The 11,102-nt window shown below is 37.6% G+C and overlaps 1 non-coding gene across 1 annotated transcript; it reads right to left on the minus strand.

The window, feature by feature from the left end:
* Nucleotides 1–1,327: 1,327 nt before the first annotated feature.
* Nucleotides 1,328–1,409, minus strand: TRNAS-UGA (transfer RNA serine (anticodon UGA)). The gene has a single exon. It is a non-coding gene; the product is annotated as a tRNA-Ser (tRNA).
* Between the last annotated feature and the right edge of the window lie 9,693 nt (nt 1,410–11,102).

Raw genomic sequence — 11,102 nt, forward strand, 5'->3', positions numbered from 1 at the left:
ATTTCATCTTAAAGATAATAAGGAGTCAATGAAGAGTTTGGAATAAAGGATTTTTCAGAACGGAAGGTTTGGGCAACTGGAAAAATGTATAACAGAAAACAAACTGAAAGTGAAGAGGCAGAGAGATCTATTTGAAAGATATTAGAAGAGGTTAGGTTAGTGGTCATAAGAGACTGAACTAATATAGTAATAGTGGCTGTAGTGAGAAGAGGAAAAATGTGAGGTAGAATAATACCAATTGGCAACTGATTGAATGTAGGTGATATGGGAGAGGGAAGAGCCAAGGATGTCTTTGAGATTTCTGAAGTGTGGGACTCAGGGTATTGGTGTTTTCAGGGGAAATAAGCAAGGTAGGTGCTATAAGAAGTGATGTGACAGGATGATTTCAGAAAAACCTTGAACACTTACATGAACTGACACAAAATGAAATGAGCAGGACCAGGAAAACACTGTACAGAGTGACAGCAATATTGTATGATGATCAACTGGGAATGGCTTATTATGATCAATACAATGATCCAAGATATTCTGAAGGACTTATGATGAAAATGCTATCTACCTCCTGAGAAAGATGGAGTCTGAGTGCGTATTGTAATCTAATTTTTCATTTTTATTTTTTTCTTTTTATTTTTTCTTGTTTATTCATTTTTGCAACTTTTTTGCATGATTTCATAGGTATAATTGGTATCACATTTCTTGCCTTCTCAGATAGTATGAGAGAGGTAGTAGGGAGATAGAGAATTCAGAACTCAAAAATGATTTGTTTTGTTTTTTCTTTTTAGGGCTAACCAGACCAGGGAAGAAGACTATTGTTTTCGTTTTGTAAGAAATCTCAGTAGAGATGGTCAGGGACAAAGTGGAGGCATGGTTCAGAAATTAAGTGAAACATTAGGGTTGGGACTTTTAGATTTGGAAATCACAGTGGCACTTGGTTGTTTTTCATATTGGGAAACAATCAAAATGACATCACCAAGTCGTGTCTTGACTGCATCATAAATTGGACTTAAGTGAAGCAAAGTTGCAGAAAATCATCAGCCTCCCTTTCTCTCATCCAACTCCAGTAGCAAGGCAAAAGTGAAGACTTGCAATAGCGCAGTATGCAGTAGATGAGCTTGGCTTCCTTGATGCCTAAACCGAGGTCCATTCACCTCAGAGTCTGACTTCAATTTGGAATGAACTGGTTTTCATCTCCACCCCTTCTGCTTGGCAGGGGAAATATTCACTTGTGTCAAGTAGACACTCCCTTTAAGTGTTGACGCCTGTGGGTTATCCTTAACCTAGTTTAGCCTGAAAAGGGATGGAACCCGTGCTCCCTAAAATGTCACTTCGTAGTCGGCAGGATTCGAACCTGCGCGGGGAAACCCCAATGGATTTCAAGTCCATCGCCTTAACCACTCGGCCACGACTACTTAATAAAAGATCTTTCTTGGGTTCTATAATGTGAGTTAACTAGGCCCTTTTTTTTTTTAAACCTTTACCTTCCGTCTTGGAGTCAATACTGTGTATTGGCTCCAAGGCAGAAGAGTGGTAAGGGCTAGGCAATGGGGGTCAAGTGACTTGCCCAGGGTCACACACCTGGGAAGTGGCTGAGGTCAAATTTGAACCTAGGACTAGGCCCGTTTTTTAGAGGCATTAGTATAAGAGAAATTAGGGTTTATGTATCAACTCCGAGATTTAGTAATTGTGTGGCTAAGGGTAAAGAATTTAGAGTCGCAATAAATCTTAAAAACCATTTTTTTTGTGTGTGTAGCCCTGTTAGACTCTTGATGACCCCATTTAGGGTTTTCTTAGCAAACATCCTGGAATGGTTTGCCATTTCCTTCTCCATCTCATTTGACAGATAAAGAAACTGGGGCAAATTTGAACTCAGGTCTTCCTGGTTCCATGCCCAGCACTTTAATTCACAGCATCATCTAGCTACCACTTAATTTAGACTAAAGGTCATTTAGTCTAAACTAACCATTTTCCAGATATGAAAATTTGAGATCCAGGAAAATAAAGACTTTTTCAAATTCTGACTGTGAAGATCCCTGACTCCAAATACAATGTTCCTTACATTGTGCCTTATTGCATATGTCTTTAGAGGGAGAGACTTCCCCTAGAAGTGATTAAGAAGTAACGGTAAAAGACAGCAATAAAAATGTTTTTCTTGTTCTTCTCAAGGTGTCTCAGAGCCTGAATCTCAGTTTACTCATCTATTAAATGTGCATAATAATACTTCTAGTACCACCTATCTCAACAGGACTGTTTTGAGGAAATAAAGCACAATATATAAATGTGAATTATTGCTTTGTTGTGATGATGATGATGATGATGATGATGATGATGATGATGATGATGATGATGATGATGACGACGACGACGATGCCCAGCTACATGTTGCAACGGATAGGTTCCAATCTGGCCTCAATCACTTAGCTGTGTGACCCTGGGCAAGTCACTTAACTTTGTTTACCTTAGTTTCTGTGAAATGGCAAAACACTCCAGCATTTTTGCCAAGAAAACCCTAGATGGGGACAGGAAGAGTCAGACAAGACTGAACAAGAGCATTTATTATAGACTATTTGTACCAAAAAAAAAAAAAAAGATATCAACCTATGTAGGTAAAAAAGATTTTCCTCATTTCAGAGAGTTTCCTATACCAATTAAGTTACAGGCTCAGTCCCTGCCCCTATTTGCTGTTAATGGAATGAAAACTGGAATGGGAGACAAGATTCCTGTGTTCTAATCACTGCCTTTTGATATCAAGCAAGCTCTTTTTCTTGTTTGGGCTTGTATTTCTTCATCTTTAATGTGTAGCAGGTGGTCTAGATGTGTGGTCTCCAAATCTTTTTTATTGCTTTCTATCAATAAAAAAAATTTTCAGCATGCAAAAAAAAATGCTTGAATAAATAAAAGCCAAACAGTTCATGCTGGATTAATCTTATTCTCCCCAGTCCCCTTTTAAATGTAGATTCCAAGGAACAGAATGTATGCAAATACAAGGCATTTGGCAAAGTGCTTTATACTATTCCTATGGAAAAGATGGAAAGATATAGGCTAACTGTTTATGTATTTAAATGGGCTGAATTGACTGGTAGAAAGAATAGTCAATAATGCCTCATTGTCAATTTGGAAGAAAGTCTGTAATTGGTCTGCCTCAAATTTATACTTGCCTTTAAGCTGTTTAGCATAATCATCAAGGATTTTAGATAAAAACTTAGATGCCATCCTTATTAAATAGGCAAGTGAGATTCTTAACTCTTAAGAACTCTTTGGATCCTGAATCTGCCATTTAGTCTGTTAAATAGCTTTTCTAGTTTTTAGCCATTTACTCCCAGGTTTGTCCTCTGGACCAAATATAAAGTATCTAAAGCCCATTCCACCTGAGCAATAAAAGTGAAACAGCAATGTCTTTTTTTTTTTGGCAGTGGTACATTTAAGTTTAATGCATTGTAAGTCTCCTTTCACTCTTGCTGGTCCACCCAACTTCTTTCTTTAGGACTCTGAGCCAATAACGGTTTGGGGAGTGTTTTCCTAGAGTGGTTAAGCTCTTATAGGCCCTCTTTCCATGTGAGAGATTTTCACTGATTATCAGTTTATATAAATTAGCTAGATAGGCAAAGCAAAGAATAATCATTTATTAAACACTGACTGATTAAGTGCTAGAAATATAAATACAAAGAAAAATAAAGACAACACCTGAGCTTGCATTCTATTGAGGAAAGACAACACACAAAAGGGATCTGGGCAGCTGGGTTGTCTGGGGAAGATACCAATGTGGGGTCACAATGTCATAGTCCAGAAAATCAGGAGCAGAGGTGGGGACAGAATGAATATCAGGATTGCCTGTGCCCTTCAGAAAAAATGGAGTCCCTAGAAAGAATTTACCAATGGGAGGGGACTGACATGGCAGAAGACTTCCCGCATGAGAAGGCTACAGAGACTAATGGATCTTCTGGTATGAGACTGAAGCTGAGGAAAGGTGGGAAAGTCCAGAGAGTCAGAAACAGAGGAGAAGTGAGTGAAGACAGGTAAGAAAATTAAGTTTTAGAAAAGAGAATTTAGTATAGCAAGAAGATCTGTTGCAGAAACAGTTTCTCCCTCGAACAGTGGCAAATTCTCTCCTTGTGCATTCTCAGATCCCCAGGGACTATAATAGGCTCCAGCTGAGCACATTTGGGAACCCACCCCAGTATCTTTGTCAAAAGATCCCCCAATGTAAAATCGAATGTATCCAGAACTATTCCGAGGGACATATGAGAAAGAACACAATCCACAAGCAGAGGAAGAACTGTGGGAAAAGAAACACAGAAGAAAAACAACTGCTTGATCACATGGGTTGATGGGACTATGACTGGGAAAGTAAACTCTAAAATATCACCCTAGTGCACATATTAATAATATGGAAATGGGTCTTGATCAATGACACATGTTAAACTCAGTGGAATTGTGCATCAGATATGGGAAGGGGATGGGGGGAGGGGAGGGAAAGAAGATAAGTTGTAACCATGGAAAAATGTTCTAAATCATCTAATTAAATAAAAAATTTTTTAAATCCTCAAATGGAGTTGGACATAACTGAACAACAACAAAAGAGCTCTCATCTAGGCTTCAAGAGTCTGTACATATAGAATCCTTGAATCTATCCTTCTTCATTCTGTTCTAGGTTGTCCTAGACTGTTCGTGATGGACTTTGCCAGGTCTTGCCTCAACCACCCAGTCACCCAGCCTCCCCTCTCCAGGATATGTGCACTTAATTCAGTGGAACTTGTAAGAATTTAAGGAAATGAGAGTAGGAAAAGAAGCAATGAGGTAAAAGAGAGGAAGCAAAAAGAGGCAGAAAAGCAAGATACAAACAGGTAAAATACATGCCTCAAGTCATATAGACCCTGTCTTGGCTATTGTCCTAACTCCCAGGCTGACATAACTACTACCATTTGAGAACAAAAACAATTACTGGAAGAAGAGCCATTGCTTCTCTGACCAGGTGAAATCCCACACTACCTCACTGGTGTTAGCTGCTGTGAGACTGGGGGGAGGTAAGCGTTACCAGGTCAAGCTCAGTGCCTGGCCCAGGTGGGTTGGACTCAGTCAGCCAGAGTTCAATCCTTGTCCATCTAAAGATTGTTTCATTTTATAAACCAACCTGGAGGATTAATCAGGTTCAGGTGTAGTCAGTGAGGTTTGGAGAATCTTAGCCAAAGAAAGGCCAGGGCTTAGGAAGCATCAAACAAATGAAGAATTTCCTGTGAGGGAAATTTAGAAGGGGAGGCTAGAGAGATTTCTTAGAGCTAGGGAAACCCTGTTCCTTAATCCTCCCTTCTTAATCCTTTCTTTATTATAAATAAATCCCTTTTACCTGTTCATCAGCACTGACTTGGAGGCATTATAGCACACTGGTCCCAGTGAGTGAGGCCATCCACCTTACTTCACAGAGGATACTGAGGGTTCAAATATACCTCAGTATATTAACATTATTTCAATACAATTAAGATTGCATTAGCATTTGGAGTTGTTCATGCTATACTAGGGATTCTTGTTGCTCTTACATTCCATAAAACCTGTGACAAGGAAGTCACCTTAAAAGACTGATATATATTAATTTAAGGTCGCCAAGGAATTCAGCTATGTAATTCCTTAATGGAAACTCAAGTCAGCAGTCAACCTTTTATGGAGTTTAATTACAAACAGGAGGAAGAAAGGTATTAGAGAGAGAGAGAGAGAGAGAGAGAGAGAGAGAGAGAGAGAGAGAGAGAGAGAGAGAAGGGAATAGGGCTTAAATACCCCCTCTGTTTAGGCTGGGCCAAAAGGCCCAAGCCCTTAGATAGCTGAGGCAAAGAAAAGAGATCAGTCCCTATCACTCACGTGACCAAAATGGAGAAACAGTCTCAGGGGCCTCCACCTCCAGCTTCCTTCAGAGCAAGCTTCTCAGAGCACAACCTCTCAGAGCAAAACCTCTCCAACCTCCCTAGTCCTCAGATCCCGCTATCTTTAAGGAAACCATCCAAGTTCCCTCCCCTCAGTTCTCACATCTACCAATCACTGTCCATGTCTTCCCTGTGCCAATGGTGGCTCTAGCTTAACCCAGGACCGCCCAGAAGTCTGTGGCTTTGCACATGTCTGTTGAAGGTCATATTCTCAAATAATTAAATCTTGATCCTTTGCTGCAGCCCTTCCTAAATCCTGTTACCCTGAGTAGGGTGGAGATTGGAAGTTCCAAGACCTGGTTCTGTCATTCCAAGTATCTCTATTGTATCAATTCTAAAATCAATCATGACTCAAAGAACTTCCTGTTCTATGCTTAAGCATAGGTCAAAGCCCTTTCCATTGTTCAGCAAAAGGTTTCTGTCCTAAAGTAATCTTAAGTAGGGAGGAGAAGGACCCTCCCATGCCAAGGGGGGGTTCACATTCCAATAGAGTATCAGTAGGAAATTTTTCAAGTATGAAATTTCCCAATGGTGAAATTTCCAACATTTATAAGTCTAAGAAATTTTAAGGTTTACAAACCACCAAATCTTTTTTCAAATGTTCTATTTTCTATTCATGCTTATCTCATTTTATTCTGTAGAACTAGATGTTTTCATTAAGACATTATAGTTATCCCTATTAAATTTCATTTTATTGAATTCAACTCAATGTTCTAGGTTTTTGGATCTTGACTCTATCATCCATCCTGTTCACTCTTACTATGTGGCTATTAGCTTTTTGTTCTCCCCAAACTTAATAAACATCTCATCTATGACTCTTTTTAAATCATTAATTAAAATTCTAAATACAGGGTCAAGTACAGATACTTAAAACTCTCCGTTGGAATCTGTAGTGGTAAATTCATTTAAAATCATTACTGTAATACTCTTTTAGTGTTGCCATTCATCCACTTCTTAATTGGTTAAATTGCACTATCAATTAACCCTCATCTCTATCTTTTCAACAAAAAATTAACAAGTTACACTGTCAGGTGTGCTAAATGGAGTGATTTCTTACACATGAATTACACATGAAATGTTATACACTTCTTTTAGTCAAAATTACTTTTGAAAAGTCATCTATCAATACATATCTTTGAACAGTTTTAGCTAGAAAGTGTATAAGGTTTTCTTTTAAAAGAAGGAAACCTGTATCCCATAGAAGATGAATACAGAATGGTTGCTATGGAAAAACTGCATGTATGAAAGGTGAAAAAATCCCCTTAAAACAGCTCAGGTGGAGCTGTGAACTGATCCAACCATTCTGGAGGGCAATTTGGAACTATGCCCAAAGGGTGCTAAAAGAATATCTACCCTTTGACCCAGCCATAGCACTGCTGGGTCTGTACCCCAAAGAGATAATGGACAAAAAGACTTGTACAAAAATATTCATAGCTGCGCTCTTTGTGGTGGCCCAAAACTGGAAAACGAGGGGATGCCCATCAATTGGGGAATGGCTGAACAAACTGTGGTATATGTTGGTCATGGAATACTATTGTGCTAAAAGGAATAATAAAGTGGAGAAGTTCCATGGAGACTGGAACAACCTCCAGGAAGTGATGCAGAGCGAGAGGAGCAGAACCAGGAGAACATTGTACACAGAGACTAATACACTGTGGTATAATCGAACGTAATGGACTTCTCCATTAGGGGCGGTGTAATGTCCCTGAACAACTTGCAGGGATCCAGGAGAAAAAAACACCATTCATAAGCAAAGGATAAACTATGGGAGTGGAAACACCGAGAAAAAGCAACTGCCTGAATACAGAGGTTGAGGGGACATGACAGAGGATAGACTCTAAATGAACACTCTAATGCAAATACTATCAACAAAGCAATGGGTTCAAATCAAGAAAACATCTAATGCCCAGTGGACTTACGCGTCGGCTATGGGGGGTGGGGGGGGGGAGGAAAAGAAAATGATCTATGTCTTTAACGAATAATGCTTGGAAATGATCAAATAAAATATATTTAAAAAAAAAAAAACAGCTCAGGGTCCAAGCAGTGAGGAAAACATCCAAAATCTTGCTCTGTCTTTCAATCAACTTTATCTTGGACTTATGACAGACCAAGGGGAGATGCCATTCTAAACCATAATAATTATGTAAATTGTATTTGTCTTTATTGACAGGTAAGCAATTGATCACAAAAGGATGGAAAATCAGTACTTCTAAATGAATAGAAGAAAACAAAAACAAGTGTAGCACTCACTCATTCCACAAAGTTGCACTCTGTAGCAAGGGAAGTTGCAAAGAAATTGCAAAGATTGATTGATAGCCCTCAAGCCTAGATTCTTAACCCTTGGCTTGGTGAAGATTCTAGGTTATTGGATAGCTTTTCAACTGTCTGTCTCTGAAGCTGGATTTCAACACAGAAGCTGTGAATCTGAGAGGCTTCCTGAAATAACCATCTTTTAAGCTGTCTGCCTTGGATCATCATCAAGAAAAGCCTGAGTAGGACTTCCCCATTCATTCTGCTGGACAGAGTGATTTGGGTGAGGATTCCTCTACTTCCTGAATCTTTTAAGGACCTTTAACTGGATTTCTTCAGTCTGACCCACCAAGGACTCTGGAGAGTGTGAGAATCTGGGCTCCCTGTTTGGACTTTATCCTTTATTTAACTTGTTGATTAGTTTAGTTTAGTAAGATTAAGATTAGTGTAGAAGCTTTTATTGGGTTAAGAATCTGGGTGGGACATAGTCAGATGGTCTATCCTTCCCTACCATCCTTTTCCCTTTGTTAATAAAATTATTTATTTATTTGTGTGTGTTCCCTTTCCTAAACCTTTCTTCCTTTCCCTTAAAATCCTGTTATAACACTTTTGGCTGAGCCAGGTAGGTAAGAACTTAGAAAATTTAGGCTTTAGTATAGGAAAAGCAGTTAGAAAATCAAATAGGCAGTTAGAGGTTGGGAAAATTCCATATTTCAGCTCAGCAGTTGGTATACTCCAAAGGTGGGGCAACAGAATTCTGGGTCTCTGGCAGAACTCTAATGGACATTTAAACTTTTAAACTCTCCTGGCACATGTGCTAGGTGGCCATCTTGGATTTGTTGTTGTTGTTTTTAATTGTTTTCTTATTCTTTAATTGTGTGTGGATAAATAGTAATCAAAGTGGAGTATAATAGAACTGATTCTCTTTTGTATAACACTGTAATATTGAATGTAAACTTGTCTGGGGACATGATTTCTTATACATGTTTTGGGATTGTGTTTTACACATCCCTTACATTATTTTTTTTACCATTTTTCCCAAAGGTTGTTATGTGATGTTAGATTATCAATGGATAAAGCCCTGTATGTGTTTATCTGTACAAACTGCATTATCCTATGTTCCCTTACTATGTATCTGTTTGTTTAATGTATACAAGTGTAGAGTTGTGGTGTTTAATATTGGACATGGATGTAAGGCTGTAATAATATGGATTACCAAAAACTGAACTGAAACAGATGATTATACTAATGAAACAGCAGCTAGATCACATGGAAAAATACATGAAGGGAAAAAGATTTATTAATAATGATTAGGAATTTGGTTTAAAGGAAAAAGATGGGAATGTTAAGAATTTAAATAGGTTGCAAAAAGAGGAGGCAGAATGCAAGGTTACCTTATTCCCTCTAAGAGAAGTCTCAGTGGTTTCTCAAGATGAGATATTTAAAGTGAAAACTCATGAGAGATTTACCCCAGAGAATTTACAGTCAATAAAAAGGAGAACTCCTTCCTTTGTGGAAGAACCAAATAAGGTGATCAGGGAAAAACAGAGAGCCATTGATATTTTTGATCCAGACTATAATGATTTTTTTAATTAATGAAAGAACTTTTAACTAAGAGGGAGAGGAATAAGTTTATATAGGAGACAAGGAGTGACCCCTTATTAACACCATGGTCAGAAGATTACCAAGACACAGATCAGAACAACAAAGCACAATATGAATTAATGAAAGAAGCTAGACAACCAATAATAGATATTATGAAAAAATACAGAAAAAGGCCAAATTCATGGTCTAAGTTTGAGGGAATTAAACAAAAGGCAAATGAAATACATACTACCTTCCTTGATCATATTACAGAGGCAAGTGAAACATATTTAAACATGTATTTTCTAGAAGAGGGAACAATTGCACATATAAAAAGAATTTTTATAAAGAAAGCTATCTCTAAAATCAAATTATTTTTTAAGAATAATTACCCAGATTGGGAAGAAAAGGAATTAGAGGATTTAAGAAGGAAAGCAACATATATATATATGTAGTGATAATGAGGACAAATATGAGGAAAGGGATACTGTTAAAGAAGATATAAAAAGAAAACTAAGGGAAGCAGAGAACAAAGCTAAGGACAGTGAAACTAAAGAAGTGAAGGCTGTGGTTGCTCTAAGATCCCTGCAACCTAGAAATCAATATAAGCCTAGGGAAGGAAGATCTTGTTCCAATGGAATTTCTTGTGTAATCATATTGGACATTTTGTCAGGGAATGTGGATATAGAGGTCAATTTTCAAGGCAATTGAATAGAAATGGAGGATTCAATAGACAAACTAATTATAACAATAATTGGAACAATAATAATGATAATAACTGGAATAATTAGCAAAGGAGAAATAATGTTAACACATGTCAAAATGCTTTTTGTCAGGAAGTTCAAGCACCAGATCTAAACACCATGCAGGACTGGGTTAAATCTGGAGCAAGGCCCAAATATAATCAGATTGTTAAGGGCAATCAAAGCAAAGGAGCATGTTCCTTATGAAGGTTTATCCAGAGTTCTTCTGTATCTGAATCAAGGGAAAATGGATTGAGATTAAATGAAAGTGATTATAATGCTATTAAGGTTAATGAAATTATAAGTGATGTAATTGAATCAAAGGATAATGTAATTAGTGTTAAGAATTATAAGGAAAAAGAATATTGTAATGTAAAATTAGTGGAAAATTCTAATGATTACAAAATAATGGAAAATAGTGAAGACTTGTTAATTTTATGGTTAGACTGAATATATTTAATTGGTCACCAGGGATTTAATTACTAAATCCCAAAATGAATTACTAAAGTCAAATGGAATTTATGGTAGTATATTTTACAACAGAGGGAAGATATTAAGGAAGAGAGAAAGAGAAGTAAAGGGAGAGAGAGAGAGAGAGAGAGAGAGAGAGAGAGAG

This window comes from Monodelphis domestica, chromosome 2 (assembly GCF_027887165.1).
Source record: "Monodelphis domestica isolate mMonDom1 chromosome 2, mMonDom1.pri, whole genome shotgun sequence".
Classification (NCBI taxonomy): Eukaryota; Metazoa; Chordata; class Mammalia; order Didelphimorphia; family Didelphidae; genus Monodelphis; species Monodelphis domestica.